Here is an 18975-nt window from a genome sequence, read left to right as displayed (position 1 = left end):
AGATTTGGGGTTAGCAGGGTCAGGAGAGGAGGAAGGGAGCTTAATCATAAAGTAGGCAGGAGAACAGGGATTCAGGGAGCTGACAAAAGAAAAGCTGGGCGGATTTGGCAAAGTTCCTTCATAAACAGGACCACCATATAATTTATTGCCCAAACTGGGACACAAGAGTCATAAGGGCACCAATTATATTAGGACAACAGGGACAACAGGCACAAACTTGAGTGCCTTGGACAAACTAGGCATCCTAATCACAAAAGTCAATGATGGAGGCCTTGAAGGCCACTCGGGATCTGGATGCAACCCTCTTATCTCCACTTCAACACTGAACACTCAGAAATGATCCCTGTCTGACCCAGAGCGCTTTGCTTGGCTCCAACTAACATTTGTGTATGGACATCCCCTCCTCCATATTTCTCCATTCCCTTAAACACCAAGAAAAGGGTGGTGAGGCCCTGGGCAGTTGGTGGTGTGATGGGAAAGCTTCTGTACTCATACCTGGAGGGTTTGAACTGAAGCGTCTCAAGGCATCCTGAATTGGGGCTATACTTAGAGACAGCTTGTTGTGTACAAGTCGAAAATATATAGGAAATGAGCATGTATAAAGGATTAAAATGATTTGATGCATCTGAAATAGCTATCACTTATTGCTTGATGGCTACTCTTTTCTTATTTGTCCTACAAAGAGCAATCCATTAAATATTTTGAGAGAAATAATGTGTATCCATTTGTTTATTTGGATACTCCATTTCTGCTTTGAGAATAACGGGTTTGAATTACTTGTTAGGAGAAATGATGAAATATCAGATTTCATATAAATCCCTATATAAAAACCAAAGATTTACATTCAGAGCTTTTGGGTCACTAATTCCATGGCCTTTCTTTGTCTGCCATTGTCACTGCTCTAACAATAAGACGATGTCTTGGGAGCACATATGAGTAGACTTGTAGAAGAGAGGCCCACCAGTTAAAAGAACAGGATCCTGAGCAGAGATGAAGTTCTGTAATTTTTAATATACTGATGTTGGTAAGTCTTACAGTAGGTAACACCAAAATTGCTTCCTGTGAGGTAAAAGGCAACAAGTTGGTCATTATAAAGATGAATAATTTTGGGACAAGAATTTAGTCAAGATAGATTAAGTAGTACTTGGGGGTTGAGAAGCAATCCCTGAGATGAAAGGAAATAGATAACAGTACAGTCTTGATGAGCAGGAACATTTCTTGGTTGCATGAGAGACTATAACCCTTGGAAAGGTGGTCTAATTTGAAAGAGGAAAGTCACAACAATGCCACTTGACTGACGATGAACTCCACTTGTGGCTTTGAAGCAAGTAAAATAACAAAAGGATTTATGTGTGGGATTGATTACTGACATTCACATCTGGAAATGAGGGGGCCACTGAGGAAAAGTATAAATATTCCTAAAATAAAAACCTCATGTCTTTTTCTTATTCCAGAAGGGTAATTATTGATAAAATTTAATGTATTATATTTGGTTGTAACAATTCCATTTAGAGATAATGATTTTGAGCAATTTTTCTATTTTAGTGTATTTTGTAGCACCTATATATGGGAAATATCATAGCCAGAATTTTAAAAAATGTCTTCCTGCATTTCAAGGTAAACATAATACAAATTATCCAATAATTTAACAACTATATAATGGAGATTATTACTTTTATTTTAGAATTACCTATAATTTTCCTTCATTTTTCAGTGATGCTTATTGCACAACAGTATGTTTTTGTGTAACATTTAAATTTTATTTTTCTTTTAAGTTTACTTTTTAAAAAATATATGGCATGATTTCACATATGTTTATATGGTTTGGTGAGTATATAAACAGATGCTGCTTTTTAATTACCCAAATAAGAAATTGTACAAATGGGCTCTTATTTATTATTTAGATTACTATTAGTGTAGGGGAACTTTTGCATAGATTATGCAACTCTTTATTAACTCCATGGCACCTTAGGCCATTATCCATTTATTATTCAACAATTTCTATATAAGCCTTCCCGCTCCTACTTCTGGTCCACAACTGATGCTGTTGTTTCAGATAAGGAACTTGGAAATAGAAAACCACTTAAAATTTGCCTTGTAGAAGGAAACATTGAGAGAGAATGAGACTGAGGCAGAGACAGACTGAGACAGAGAAAGAATGGCAGGGAGGAAGGAAGAAAAGAAAGAAATGATTTTTTGCTTTACAAACATCCCAGAAATACCACAACATCACCAAAGCAAATGAACACTTTTTCTCCACTTATGTTGTTCTTTTTCCTTTTGTTGCTGACCCTGGTGAGGAATAGCAAAAGGTAAAAGATTCCACATGGTCCAGATTTAAGAGATTCTAAAGCCTCAGAATGACATCCTTAAAAGGCCTTTAAATATTTAGGTTGCCACATTCTATTTTTTAAGAGACCCACTTTTAGGTAGGTCAAATGCGTGACCCACTTCCTAATGTAGATATAAGATTAATATCATGATTTTGTAAAACTTTCTATACTTACTCAAGTAATTTATTAAGCAAGCAAAAAGAATGCAAACATTTAAACTTTGCTCAATAGTTTTTAAAAGAGAAGTGGCTTTTCAAATGTTTCCTCAAGTTGATAATATTATTTATTTATTTATTTATTTATTTATTTATTTATTTATTCATTCATTCACCACAATTTCTCACTGATCTACTTATAGCTATAATAGTGTTCCAGACACTATTCTAGAAGTTGGGGATACAGCAAGGAAAGTAACAAAGTCTCATCTCATGGAGCTTACAGTTGTACAATGTTAGCTGCTGTTTCAGTTATCTTTTGCTCCATAACAAACCATCTCAAAACCTAGGAACTTAAAACAACAATTAATTATTACTTCTCATGGTTTTGCAGATTGTTGGAGCTCAGCTGGACGGTTTTCCTTTGGGCTCTCTCATATAGTTGCAACTGGAGTTGGTGTCATCTGAAGGCTAAACTGGGCTGCACATCCAAGAAGGCCCACTCCTATGGCAGGCAGCTGATGCTGGCTGTTGGCTGAGAGTTCAGCTAAGACTGGATGAGAGGATTTATAGGCAAGTTTTCTATGTGACATGAGCTTCTCATAGCATGGTGCCTGGCTGCATTCCAAAAGCAAATGTTGCAGGACAAATAAAGTAGAATAGTCAGAAACTGTCAGAGCATTCCATTTGTCAGAGCAGTCACAGAGCTTACCTTGATTCAAGGGTAGGGGACATAGGCCGCACCTCCCTATGGGAAAAGTATCAAATAATTTGTTGTCATCTTCGCTTTTTGCAGTGCACCATTTCAAGAAATGCATGATGTGAATTTGTCTCATTTTCATGATGTTAATTTTTTAATATGTTTTTATTGATTTCAGAGAGAAGAAGGGAGAGGGAGAGAGAAATAGAAACATCAATGATTAGAGTCATTGATCGGCTGTCTCCTGCATGCCCCCTACTGGGGATAGAGCCCAAAACCTGGGCATGTGCCCTGACTGGGAATCAAACCGTGACCTCTTGGTTCATAGGTCAATACTCAACCACTGAGCTGTGCCGGCTGGGTTCATGATGTTAATTTGGTGGCATGGTGAAGGTGGTTTTTGCCATATTTTCTCTGTAAAATTACATTTTTTTCTCTTGTAATTCATATGTTACTGATTAGGAAGGTGCATAAGAGGTACTGGAAGTGTTCTGTCTCGATCTGAGTGGACATTGTATTAGTACACACATACATGCAAATACATCATGTTAATTTCAAAATAAAGCATTTTATACACATTAGTATATTATACCTAATACCTCAATAAAATATATATTTTTAAAATCCAAGTTGCCAATCATGGATGGACCTAAAGAGTATCATGTTAAGTGAAATAAGTCAGAGAGAGACAAATACCATATTATTTCACTTATATGTGGAATCTAACAATATAAATGAACAAACAAAACAGACTCATGGACACAGAGAACAAACTGATGGCTACCAGAGGAAAGGGGCTGGGGGACTGCATGAAAAAGGTGAAGGAATTGAGAAGTACAGATTGGTAGTTACAAAATAGTCGCTGGGATGTAAAGTACAGCATAGGGAATGTAGTCAATAATATTGTAATAAGTATGCATGGTGACAATTAGATACTGCAAATATCAGGGGGAACACTATAAGGTACATGATTATCTAAAAACTATGCTGTACACCTGAAACTAATATCAACTAATATGAATGTAAACTGTAATTGAAAAACAAAATTTTTAATAAAAAAAATAAAAAGTAAAAAAAAAAAGCACATCCAAGTTGCCATCTTCACCCTCATACCTTGCCTTGTACTTTGGGTGGTTGGTTTGACAATAATTCCAGCAGTCTCCCCATTACAAAGACCACAAAACTCAGATACCACTGACTGTTCTTAACTCAGCCCACCCTCAGCTTCTGGCCTCAGTCATAATTCATTTTTCAACTTGCACCCAGACTAATTTTTCTTTAAATAATTGCAAACATAAAATGGTTGCTTCCCTATTTAAATTCATATCATCACTCCTACAATAACATTCAAGTTCCATGCCTGCTTAATCTCTCTAAACTTCTCTCTCATGACTTCTTCAATGTGAGCTCTAGCCTTCCTAACTGAGGTATATATTTACCTATAACCTAAAATGCAAAATTAAAAAGCTGTGGTTTATTGAATAGCAATTTAGTTCAGTACTGTTTACTGAATTTTACTGAGTATTTATTGAGTACAAGTCGCTGAGCTAGATTCAGAGGTAAGTTATGAAAAAGATAACATAATTCTTGCTTCCTGTTGGGATAAAAGAAGTGTACAAATTACCCCCATTGCAGGGTGGAATTTAAGTGCCATAAGAAGTATAAACAATGCAATGGGAACTCAGAGGAGGGAGAGATGAGAGCCCTCCTGAAAAGTGTTTATTTGCCTTAGTTAATGCTGCTGTCCCAAGGAGAATGAAGCTTCCATTTACAGGGGGAAATCATATAAAAGTAATTAGCTTATCAAAGAATTAATGTTCCAGAGAGTCCACTCCCTTCATGTGGTTGGTGCATTTGGTGACTGACACAGAAGGTCTTCTACTCCCTGTGAACACACTTCAACGTTTCTTGAGAGGCTATTGAAAGCCCTCGCCTTCTGTTGGCTTTGATTCTCTCATGCGGGTAGATACCGTTTCCATCTCTATTTTCTCCTTGCAGGGCACTGCTGCGCTGGTGCGCACAGGCTGAGACTCTCACTGGGACACTCACTTCGGGGCTTCGGTGCAGTGTGCTATCCAGAGGGAGCTCTCTTTAATGTTAATGGAGGAGGTGTGACCTCTGACAAAGTCTCAGATCTTCACATTTTATTAGATACCAAATGTCCTTTTCACGCCTAGTATTTCTATTTATATACATTAGTCTCCTCTGATTATATAACTGCTATAGAAGAGCAAACTGAATTAATTTGCTAAGGCTGCCATGACAAGGTAACACAGGCTTGGTGGCTTAAACAACAGAAATTTATTTTCTCATAGTTGTGGAGTCTAGAAGTCTGAGATGGAGGTGTCAACAGGGCTATTTCTCTGAGGCTTCTCTCCTTGGCTGGAAGATAGCTGTCTTCTCCCTGTCTCTTCACAGGGTTTTTCCTCTGTGCCAGTCCATGTCCTAATCACCTTTTCTTATAAGGACACCAGGCATATTGGGTTAGAGCCCACCCTAATCATCTCACTTAACTTTTATCACCTCTATAAAGGCTCTATTTATCTCCAAATGCAGTCACATTCTGAGGTACTGGGGGTTAGGACTTCAACTTATGAATTTTGAGGGAAAACAGTTCAATCCATAATACCAACCTATGTCAAATTTTAGCTGCATATAATTATTTTTTAAGGACATAATTTGATCTTGGTGCTCTTTGCATTGCATAAAGTTCAGGTTGGTTTATGCTGCAATTTAGACTGAACATTTCTATTAATGATAATTGGGACCTCTGCCCATTGAAGCATTCTATAGCATTGGATGGTATCTTAGGATCAGGTCAAGCTCCTTCATTTTGCAGGTTCAGTTATGGTGACTAAAGTCAACTAATTAAAAGCAGAGTCTAGAACTCAAGGTTCTGATTTCTGATTCAACATGCAATGTTACACCTACCTTATAACACCACTTAATTTGCTAAAGATGACCTGGAAATGCAGCAAAATTTTAGTCTCTTTTGTCATCAGAAATAAAATTAATAGTAGTGTAGGTTTAGGTTTAAGGCTTCTAGTTGTACTCTAGTGCTTTGAAAATATTTGCAACCCATATGCAATACTTATGATAATTTTCCCCAAGTGAATTGGAGGTTATAGAGCATATAAGCAAGGCACACCTGCATTCAAATACCAGCTTCCCCCACCTATTGGGAAGTTACTGAAACATTCTCAGCTTCATTCCTCCACCAATGAAGCTCCCCTACTATTTATTTAGCTATGAGAATATACCAAAATAACAAGAAATAACTGTCTGATTTTCACGAACCTCAGAGTAAAACAAAAAACCGTATCATAGCAATGTATCATTTTTATACCTTTCCTAACATAGCTGTGATAATAATTAAAAAATTGGTTTCTGGGCCTAATGAAATTTTTTTTTCTATTTTCTCTTTGGAGTTGTAAATTTAAATCCTGTCATATTTAAAAATTTATTACAATTTTGAATTTTTTTCAGAATTTATAGTACAGTTTATGAGTATAAAATAAAGTAGTTTCACTATCTGAGAGTTCAATAAAAAGGAAAGAGAAGTCTATAAAAAAATCCTAATTTAAGAGGAGTGTCAAACTTGATTGATGAGAGGTAGTATGAGATATAAAATATTGGAGAGAAGATTTATTCTTAATTATTTAACTTGATACATAATGTAATATAGTCAGACTTCATCACTTGGGATTTTATTATTTGACAGTGCTTGATAGAAGACCACTTAAATAAAGGTAATCTCTAAGAAAAGAGTAGCAAACTTTTAGTTTGAGACAAGTAGTGGGAATACATTTAACTTGTTCTGGAGAATAAATTGCTTTCAAACCCCCAAATTACATCAAAGATTTAGTATATTGCCATGTATTTGAGGAGATTTTGCTAATTACAAATGCGTGATTACCTATTCTTTTCCCAACTGAACTTCCGTTTAAAACAATGCGTATGTTTATGCATCTTTGCTTATCCTGTGACTTTGCAAAGGATTAAACTGCCATTAAAAATATTGCCATTAGTGCAGTTTCCACTTTTGTTAGCTTGATTTGGGAGATTTCAAACTCCAACAATGGTAAATTTTTACAAAATAAATAATCTGTGGGAAACCCCAGAGTCAAACCTTTTACTTCTTTGCAGAGTATTATAAATACATAAACCATTGAGTTTATAATGATAATGGTGATAACGATGATTTTGTCAAGGCATATACTTACAGTGTTTATTATTTACTAGGTATATGGCAAGCACTTTACATTCCTTATTTCATTTTATCTTCACAATTACCCTTACTTATATGGAAACTTCTTTTACTATCCCCAACTTACAGGTGAGAAAACTGAACATTTAAGTGCTAACTACTTGTTTGACCTGTCGAGTTGCAAGTCAGTGAGGGAGGGACTATTCCAGGGACACTTTTTCTCTGAAGCCCAGGTCTGACCACAGTGGTTGTGGGCTACTTACCATCGCCCACACTTGTGGTCTACTTGTAAGGCTCAGTGCCTGGCAAGCAAGATTCTCAGGCTAGAAACACATGTGACCATTGCCTGCATCAAAGATTGCCAGAAAAATAAATTTCAAAGGGCAGTGATATGCCACAGTGAATTTTACAGGGGAAGTGGTTACTGGGCTGGACATAAAAGGAGAGATGAGTTCACCATGGAGAAAAGTTTTATATAGAGAGAGGGAACAAGTTTTGTCAAGGCTTAGAGGTGCGAGAGAATGTGGAAATGGTCAGTTTTACTCAGATCTGGGTTAATAGTTTGCCTTGCATTCTTTTATCCCACATCCATCTGCCCCCTACCAAGGATTATGCCTTTGGTTTCTTTGCTTTCACAGGTTTGGGGGACCTAGGCTATCTTGTATTGCTAGAGCCTGTCTTATATCACAGTCTGTCTTGAGACTCTATGCAGTCTTGCTGTTTGCCTCATCTTTGATGAATCAGTGCTGGCTTTGAGGTGCACAGTTATGGTTCTGCATAGTATCCTAGATGATGGGATGCTGATAGAGGCTTTCAGATGCTGATTAATTAGACCTACACACCTCAGGCATTTCAAGGGCCCAGAGGAGAGGCACTAAATGAGACTCCCAAAGACAAGCACCAAAAGCTTTCTCTTTTTTGGACAATATCTTATTATGTCTATTATGGCATGTTAGTTGGTTGTTCTGGTGATAGTAAGGGAGAGACGGCTGAGCACGTAAGGCGTGGTGAAAGGTTTTGCTTTGAGGGAAGGGTTGTAGACTCTAGTATCTTTTGCCAAATTTCACTCATTAAATGGTCTTGGCGATCATGTCACCTACACCTGTGATGCTGGTATTTTTCCATAGATAATAAATAAATCTAAGAATCCTCAAAAAGTAATAAAAGGACTGTGATATTTGTGGGGTTTTTTCTTCCCCATCTTACTAGCTTTGGCCAACACTTAAAGCTCTTGGCTTATATTTTTTGCCATGCCCTGAAAGCAGTGTTGGCACCTTAATCGTCTTCCATTCTTTGTCAACAGCCTTTAAAGCCTTCAAAGTATTTTTCTACTTCTATCACTTATGCATCTGATTTTTAAAATTATAATTAAAACACAATCAAATAAATATTTGACCCTCACCACTCTTCAAGGCTCAGGCATTGACTTTTACTTGAGGCAGAATCAATGAATCCTATTGGTTGAGTCTCATACAGAGACCTAATATTCCAGCAAATATGCCCCTCCTTCCCCGTATCTAACTAGAGGGCTTTCAGGGGCCAGACGTCATAATGGGCATTTCCTGGGCTTCTCTCTTCCCAGCTGATGGGGATAGATGTCTTTTTAAACAGATGCCCTATCAGTCACACCTTGGAGGCTGTATAGTGCCCTCCAACAATTACGGGTATGAAATGCGGAGAATAGTCTCCCTGCACACTGTCTGCGATATTAATTTAGGATTTGGGAGGTGAGGTTTGGCCTAGATTTTGTTCTGGCCTACTTGAAACATCAAAGAATGAGACAAGGCAACAGGACAACCTTTCTGAAGGTGGAGCAGCAAACTGAATTTCTCTTTATCTCTTGAACATGTTCCTTCCCTATTTTCAATTGGGAGAGAAGAAGTCAGGTTGTCTTTTTAAAAAGGGAAACAGGAAAAGTTGGCAAGAATTTGAAGATGGTTTCGATTGTTTTTTTCTCCCTGGATTTTCAAGAATAGTACTTGCACATGTAAAAGAGAAAGAGGAAAATGATAATTTTTGAAGAGGTTGCTGGCAAGCTAGAGACAAGAGTGCAACTATGAAGGTTCTAATCTGCCCTAGGACTCAAACTCCTTTCTTTCCCAGAAGCCTGTTTCTTTTTTTTTTCCTTTACTTTTTTTTTTGTTTGTTTGCAAAATCCCAAGTTTATTTTTTCAGCGTAGTGTACAATTTAACATATCATTTATCTTCATTCATTATGTTGTATACTTAGGACTTCATAAACATCTTGTTCTCAGAAGGATTCCAGAAGAAACCGCAGTCACCCAGCCTGATTCCCCACTTTACCCCAGAGCAACACAATATTATCTAGGTAATTCTATTTTTACCCTATAATGAGGGCACTCAATCTAAAATTGTTACATTTCTGGTTCATGTTAACCTGAATTAGGGCTTCAGATTCTCCTGAAATCAGATGCATACAGCGTCTGTTTCAGGGCAGCCTGTGGCTACTTCTGGTCAGAATTCAATGTTTATTTCTCATTATCATGAAAAAAGCCCTCGGGCTATCCACCCAGATGTAATTTTTCACCAGCTCTGAATAAACATTTCAACCCATAATGAGTCATTGTTGGATTTGATGAAGAACATGGAATTAGAGACAGAGTAATTTACATCTATGCTGGCCACCCATTAAAGTTTTTCAACAAATGCCCGTGAGGCAAAAAGATGGCTGTGGTTTTCACAATGTGCAGAAACAGCTGAAAAAGCTTGTTGTTCCCCTGATGTACTGCTCTGTGAAAGAAACAGGAGAAACGGTTGTCCTTGTTGGTGTGGCTGACTGGTGTGCAGACCTGCTCTGCGGCAAGAAAACCTTCCATGGAGGTAAAGTTGGATCCCCAAGAGCAAGGCCTTAAATTCCCACCACAGGAGCTGCCCCCACAGGATTCGTCACTCTAGGCCTTGCGTTGCTGGAGATGGGAGTTTGGTCTGGAAGGAGGGCGATCTGAGGTAGACGGTTCGGGTGTCACAGCTGCCTGGGTCAGCCTCCTCTCCAACCTGTGCGGCTCCCCAAGGCCCTGGAACTGTTGCCCTCCTGGGTGAGTCAGAATATTTGGGGCAGAGAGTCCTTGGAGGCCACCAGCAGATTCAGGACTTTCACAGGTGTTTTAAGGAATTCCCTGTATCCAACCTATACTGCCCCGAAAATTGCTTGGGGATAGCCTGCCTGAGACTCCCGGAATTCCCTTTTACCCTCTTACACCACCGGATGCATTTTTCTCAAATACGGTAGTAAAGTGAACATTCAACATATTAGCCCAAAAGAGTCAACTTGTACATCTTTAGCTTTTGAGCTTTCTATGCTTTCAAAGCTCTGGCCTCCGTGCCATAAAATGTTCTTCTTAGTATGAAATTGTACATTTGACTTATAGTAGAATTTTCGGAAAGATCAAGGAGACTCAGAATGATCAATAATGGCCTAGATAAGTGAACTGCCTCAACGAGGGGGAAAAGGAAAGCTTGAGAACCCAGTTAGTAAACATGGGCTGCAGAGTGCAAAAGCTCCTGAGCATTCAGCATTCCTCCATGGAGCAAGGCACCAAGCACCGTCTGAGTTGCCAGTCTCCCTGCAGCCTCCCTGTGCTCTCAGAGAAGTGACAATTGTGCTTAATTTTGTATTCACTGGTTGAATTTCTTTAAACCACTCTAAATATCAGAGAAGCATTCTTACTATAAACAGAAATGTTGTTCTGAACTGATTATTTAAATGAGTTTGTCACTTTCATATACTGGAAATCTTTTAGAGGATTTTGTGTCCAAAAGAACTTTAGAAAATACTAGCAAAGATCTTTTATTAAAGTGAGACAAGTGGTAAAGAAATGAATCTTTCTAAAATTACAGATTATGAATCACCGGAAAAACTGATGGCTTATGCATATCAAATCTGTGCTTGAAAACATCATGTTGCCAGAAGGCTGTGCCTGGGATGTAGAGTAGAAAAAAAGATGCAAAACGTCACTGGCGAATGTGTAAAAATGATCAGCCAGATGATTTTTTTAAAAAATGAACAGAAAAGCAAACTTGCTAACTGTAACCTTTTTGCTTCCCTAGTAGACAACATTACCCACCTTAAATGCTAATAAAAGCTCCTTGTGTGGTGGTTCCTAGCAAAAGAAAAATCAGATTACAGTATTTTAAGATACCGACATTTATATAAGAGGTTGTTTTTGCTTATGATGGCATTTTCTTGCTTTTAAATAATGACGTTGGGCTCTTGAAAATGATTGATTCTTGTATCTGAAGCCATGATGATTATAAAATCTGAGATAATGAGAGGAGGGAAAATATCTATCCTCAAAGGCCCCATGGGTGAGACCAACAGATCAACCGTTGCAAGTTTTTGCTTTATTTATTTATTTATTTATTTATTTATTTATTTATTTATTTAACGTTTTATAAAGGAAGAGAATTCCCTCCAACATCCCACTTAATGCATCTTCTTTGGGAAATTATGTGCTTGCCCCTGTAGGGAAGAAGGATTTTATGAAGTTTATATATGTGTGTGTGTGTGTGTGTGTGTGTGTGTGTGTGTGTATATATATATATAATGTATGTATGCATGTGTATGTATATGAGCTTTAGATGTTGGTCTTTCCTTCTTTGAAAGTAGAGTGGTCTTTTATATTTCTGCATTTCCTCTCATATGGAATGACTAAAATGAACAATAAATGGTTTTTGAATGAATGAAGGAAGGAACACATTCAGACTAGAGCAGATTTCCATGTAGACAGACACCAGCACGTATCATATTTAGATCTGATGTAACACATTTTTAAAAAAAAATCAACTCAAATTTCTCCTTTTAAAAAAAGTTTCAAAGGAAATGTAAGCTAAGAATTGTTGTTCTCTCACGTGTCTTCATAGTACCACATCCACTTAGTGGATGTTGCCCTTTCTGGAGTAATGATTGTGGAGGGCTTTATAAGCCATGCTGAAGAGCTCACACTTGATGCCTTAGCCCTGGGGAGCCACTGCAGGATTCAGAACATCAAAGGAGCATACTGAGAACAGTTGTGCACAGAACAGTTGGGTCTGGGGAGCAGGTATACTAGATAGGATTCTATTGTAACTTGTTCAGGTTTTGCAGGAAAGCGAACTGGTCTTATATGGTATCAGTAGAAATGGAATAGAGATGGATATAAGAGGTGTTTTGAAACATTATAAACTCTTTGAAAGCCGGGATTTTGTTTCACTTATCTTTGTTCCTGATTCATCACCCCAGTGTAAGGGACACTAGGATCCAATAGACATGTTAGAGTAGACTGAACCATGTGACAGGATATAACAAACAAAATACAAAGTGAAAAAGCCTGCAATGCCTATGGTGGGGTGTTTGGGAAGGATATTCAATTATATTTCTTAAAATGATCCTAATATATCAGTAAATAAGAAAGTGGTGATATTTCTGAGAGAGGCTTCCCTGGGGTAAGGGCCATAATCAAACACCAGTTCCATACTTGCTTATGGTGCCCTTGAGCTTTCCCCAGAAAGAATTCATTGATTGCTCCTCTAAGATCCATGGACACTCTGTTCACTAAGAATATTGTTGCTTTTATCACATTGTATTACTATTAGTTCCCTCCTATTATAACTTCTTAAAGGTAGAGCCCTAATCGTATTCATTTTTTTTTTTAAAAATTGAGGTATAATTGTCATATGCTAAGGTGCACACACCTGTAAATGTACAGCTCAGATACTTTCTACATATGTATACAGTCATGTAGCCCCTACCTAGATCAAGATGTAGAATATTTCAATCATCTCAGAAAGTTCCCTTCTGCTCCTTCTCAGTCAATAGTCAATAAATGTCTCTGCTCCTGCCCCAGGTAACCACTATCCTGACTTCTATTGCATAGATTAGTTTTGCCTGTTCTTGAACTTCATATAAATGGAACCATTCAGTGTGTACTCTTTCTCCCCAACAGAATATTTTTGAGATTCATTTGTGTTGTTTCATCAGTTGGTTGTTCCTATTGTTATTTAGTATTCCATTCTATGAATATATTCTTTTCCTGTTGATGAATATTTGAAATGGTTCCCGTTTGATCTATTATGAATAAAGCTGATCTTAATAATCTCCTACTTGTCTTTTTGGGGACACATGCACTTCTTCCTGTTGGGTATGTACCTAGGATGGAATTTCTGGGTCATAGGGTGGGCATACGTTTTGCTTTATTAGAAACTGCCTAATCATTTTCCAAAGTGGTCAAGCATTTTACTTTCCCATCATTAATGAGCCTAGCAGTTGCTTCACATGCTCACCAAGACTTGGTATTGCCAGCCGTCTAATTTTAGCCATGTGGGTGGATATATAATACAGGTTTAATTTATATTTCTCTGATGAGTAATGATGTTGAACACCTAGTCATTTGCATATTGGCCATTTGGAAATCTTTTACAAAGTGTCTCTTCAAGTGTTCTGCACATTTTAAAAATTGTGTTACCTGTCTTTTCTTATTAATCATGTTACATTTTGAATTCCCAATATTCATCATAGTGACTGATAATTAACACATATTTTAAAAGGTTTGTTGAATAAGGCAATAAAGTAAATAAAACTGACTTTATTTGCAAATTTTTCTTGTTACTGGCTGCAGGAAAAGAGTTTTGAAAGCAATTAGCTTCTATGGTGCATTTAACTTTGTTGGTTTTTTAAAATTTCAAGACATAAATTCCAAACACAGCTGGTTTTATTTGTGATAGAAGCACTTGTGATTTTACGTTAAATTTTGGTTCATTCATGCATTTAAAGCACTCATCATCAGTGTCTGGAAGCCCTGAAAGATTTCAGTCTAGAATACAAATTGTAACATTACTTTCTGTTCTTCTTTCATTGTGTTAATAAGATAGATTAGACATGGTCTCCAAAATGCAGGATTTATTCCACTAGTTACATTTTTCACTTAATTTCTAGAATAGAAATGTGCTTTTAAATTTCTTGAATATAAATGAACATGAAAAAAATAAGAAAAAATTAAAGTCCAGGTTTAAGTTTACTTTATATTTTAATAACTATTTTTCTAATTCTAAGTAAAAGCCTCTCAATTTTGAATATTTACAAAATATGGCAATGTAAAGAGAAAGGCAATTTTAATTTGACCAAACTTAGATTCCCACTCTGAATATCTGACCTTTTTTCTGTGTTTTGTACAAATGTGTGTGTGTGTGTGTGTGTGTATACATACACTTAGCTATATGTGTGGTCTATGTGACTATGTGTTTATTTTTGCAGTTCCACTCAGCTTTCTTCTATGATAGACCAGAAGACTATATATTTGTATAAAATGTATATAACAAGAAATTGGTTGTTTTATGTCTCTGGTATCTTTTGTATAGCTTTTTTTGCTTCATGTAGCAAACCTGAAAATAGGTTTTTATTAATTTCCCCCCGCTATCTGTGCTTCTCCAGGATGAGAACTGTGTCCGTCTTTGCCGCCCTCCAGCACCTAACATTATGCCTTGTGCAGGTAGCCGTTGCTCAGCAAGTGCTAGTTTATTAACAGGCCTTTAGGGAGCTGCTGGCTTTAGTAGAGATGTCCCCGTTGTGAAGAGGAGGCCAGGTTCTGAGCGAGAATTGGCTGCTCTATGTGATTCCCAGTAGAAGTGAGAAATTCATGGCTTGCTTCTAATCCTGAGCTTTTATAAAGTCAGGAGTTCAAAAGGGTCCTTCACAATCTTCTCATTCAATTCTATGCATCCAGGCAAATGAATTGCTGAACTCTAGGACAGCTGTGAATTCTCTTGAAGCTTTTTAAAGATGGAGACTTCTGATATATTTTATCAAATGCAGTGCCCTCCAAACATTATACAGGGTAAAGGGATTCCACTTTTCCTTTCTGGGCCCCTGTCCTTTCTATAAGGGTTTCATTTCTTAATAGGAAGAATTAAGCTTCTGAGTTTGATCAGAGGGTATCAATTGTATTTTTTGCAACTGATTTTTGGTTAGTAAGTGGGCAAATATTTTATCAGTACTCAATGTACTGAAATCCTGCTATGAAAGCTGTTTGTAAACCTAGTCCTTACATCTGAAATATCAATATAACTGAGCCTAAGAAAAACCAAAGATTGGATAAGGTTAATGACTTTAAATTCCTTGAGCAGTTCCATATCAAATCACTTAGCGGGGCTAAAATAATTTCAAACAATCTATATTACAGCTTATTTCATATTAAGTATAAGATATTAAAATATAGTTTGTGCTTTTTGTGAGCAAAAGGATAGAATCTTTATGTGGTTTACTCTTTTAAATGCATCCCTTTAAAAGTATAATAAAATAGACACATTCTGCTATTAATTCCCAATGTTTCCCTTCCCATGAGACACCAGGTCTGTTGATCACTGCTCAGGAGACCTTGTTGGCTCCACGTGTCTTTAAAATTGCCAATCAGTAGCCCTGTCCAGATGTACCTTGTTACCAGCCACAAAAAAGTGGTATTATTTAAAAACAAACAACTTGTTTCTCCCATGATTGGGCTTAAAATATGTAAGAAAGGCTATCTGAAACAATGGATGACTTCATTCAAACCCCGAGAACCATCACTGCAAATCTGACTGTATGCTTCAGCACCTCTCCTCTGAGTATGAGCACCCTGGGGACTGGAGACGTTGTTTTGCTTCACTCAACGCAAACTGCTTTGAGACTCTCTGGCATCATTAAGTCAAATTTTAGCTCAGACATTTTGTTCAGAACTAAATTCTAAATGACACTTGTTCAGTTGATTAAGAGGGAAGTGCAATATCTGGGAACTGCCCATAATGTGATACAAAAGCTGAAGGGTTCCACTTGGGCTGATACACACAAATATTTTAGCTCACAATGTTTTATATTCTGCTGTGAAGGTTCTGCTCAGCCTGGTTAATAATGTCTCAGGTCTGGGACATATTTTTTTGAGAAGCATGTGTATTCTTTTCCTCCCACATGTTCCCTCCTACTTCAACTTTCCACCTTCTATCTTTTATCTCCAAAGAAGCATTTGCCTTTCCATGTGTAACCTTTCATGTCTTATGCCTTTAATACTGTGATTTGGGGTATGAACCTATATAAAAGAGTTGCCACCTAAAGAAAATAATACTGAGTTTATTACAGGTATAAGTTTATAAAAGGTATATAAATCTAGATAATCCATTTAAAATAATTGTATACTTAATCCTGTGGAAATAAGACCTACCCACTGCCTTTGAGTATAATAGTAGAAATAATATCAATAATAACAATGTTAACATTTATTGCAATCTTATTTCATGGCAGACAGTGTAAGGTACTTTAAGTCATAACCTTCAAAGATAAATTCAATCCCCATATTTCAAATGAAGACACTGAAGGCCAGAGAAGTTAAGTAACTAGCCTAACATCATATAAGTCAAATGCAACCCAGGTAGGACAGAGATTTGGACTGAACCTGTCTCACTCAAAGATGACATACATGCACAACTCACTTTGATGATCATGCTAAACATCAACAACACATGCTGCAGCAGGCTCGCTAGAGCTGAGTCCAAGAAGAGCTCATTAGGATATTTAGGGTACATTTAAATTCCAGACCTCAAAGCAAATTTCAGGTTCAGAGGTGATTGTGCCAAAGAAACAGAGAGGTTGGGAACATAGTAGTTGAATGTGAAGAAAAATAATCCTTTCTAGGATTTTGCATAGAGCCCCCTGGGCTATTGCCTCCTGCCCCATGTGTCTTCCTCCTCCTCACTTGGCTACAGCTAGGAGGGAGGAGGCTTGCTTTTGATGGGGACTTGGCTTTCCTTTGATTCAGCTGTTTGGAAACCTTGAACTAAATCAGAGGTGCCACTCAAAGCTATCCTCTATCCTATCTAGTTAGGACCATTTAATTTCTTTATGCCCTTTAATAATGGCGAAAAAAAATAATGGTGAAGTAAGTCACCTCTATTTAAGCCCTGTGGAGTTGACGTGAGCAATCCAATATTGTTTGCTTAAAGCTCAGTTCGGGTTGAAGAAGCAATCCAAACCTACTGCTGCTGCATTTAAGAGTTTGGATTTTGTTTGTTTTTATTTTTATTTTCAAAATCTTAACAAGAAAAAAAAATGGAACAGATTATTTAAGATTCCAAATTTGGACTCTACTTGGTTTTATAAGCCAAATGCTTCTGAATAATGTGAAAATTGAGCAAGAATCTTAAAATATATAATCAATTAGAGTCTGCTAGTGAAGACTCCAGTAACAAGAACAGCAAAAAAGGGCAAGTTTTCTTTCCTGTAAATAAAGGCTGCTCTATGGATGCAAAAGAGAAAAACCCAGGCTTTATCAAGACAGGGGAAGTCAGCAGACACACTGACAATGCTGAGAAGAGAATACCAGAGATTCAGGAGTGCTTGCTGATTCTTGGCTTCTGTCCTGCCCTACAGGTGGTTTCTGTTACTTGCAGCTAAAATTGTCTTCACGAATATTGTAAATAATATGAAAAGCTAGAAAGTCTTAAAAATGTAATTGATGACATACCTTTTGCAGAAAGGAGTGTATTGGAAACACTCAAATGCTGAGATTTGTTTGCCTTTCAGGGTTAACAGTGAATGTCTTCATCGGTGTGGCAGGATGGTAAGAATCTAGGAAAATTCCTGGGCAAATGGAATGGAGAAACTGAGACATGAAAATTAAACAAGGCCAAACAGTTTGGACAACTTGCAGCCAGCTTGTGAACTGCAAGACCTGATTTCCCCCAACCAAGGAGACTTGAGAGCAAATGGTTTATACCTCTTCTCCCTAATCAGAGAATACAAAGCTTTAATAACCCTAGCCTGGGAAAATAGAGAACAAAGACTCAATTAATGCCATTTGTGCCAGCTAAACCCAAGGACAGATGAAGTCTGGGGGACAAATAACAAAAACCCCAAAAGCGTTTGGATGGTATCACTTGAGGTGGAATGTTATGCATAATAGATAGCTACTAGGGCAGGAGGAAGGGGGGGGAAGGGAGAGTATATCTTACCCACTAAGCAAAGAAGTCAGTAGTCTTGGGGCTTGCCAAGATAAAATCACCAGATGTCCTAATAAATTCTGGGAAAAGCCACAGCAATGTAAAAAGAAGGACTTGAAATCTAGTCTATCTGGCAGAGGAACCTTGAAACCTATGGAGGAGGGGGGAGTATAAAACCTTTGAACCCCCACCAGGCAGGGCATTCAAACTAGCTGAGTTGCCCACTTGTGCTCTATACCAAGTTTATTCTTAATAAATTTGCTTGCTTTGCTTCCTTAATAAATGTACTTGCTTTGCTTCCTTAATAAATGTACTTGCTTTGCTTCCTTAATAAATTTGCTTGCTTTGCTTCAACACTGCCTTCTGTCACTCATCTGAATTCTTTCTCCTGAGCATGAAAAACACTGAAGGGGAGAGCCCCCTCTGACTCCAGGGGCTTTCTGGTAACATAGGGATGGAAAAGCAGCTACTACAGGATTTCTCAGATGAGACCTCCATGTCCAGAGAGGAAGGAAAGTAATCTAAAGTAAGAAGTGGTCACAGAGCTACTATAGGGAGGCAAAATCCCATCAAGGTAAGAGAAAGTGAATACTTCTCTTAGCCTGTTGTTGCCTTTGACTC

Source organism: Miniopterus natalensis, chromosome 5 (assembly GCF_054644295.1).
Source record: "Miniopterus natalensis isolate mMinNat1 chromosome 5, mMinNat1.hap1, whole genome shotgun sequence".
Taxonomy (NCBI): domain Eukaryota; kingdom Metazoa; phylum Chordata; class Mammalia; order Chiroptera; family Miniopteridae; genus Miniopterus; species Miniopterus natalensis.
The sequence above is the reverse complement of the archived record's forward strand: the minus strand, read 5'-3'. Positions refer to the sequence as shown.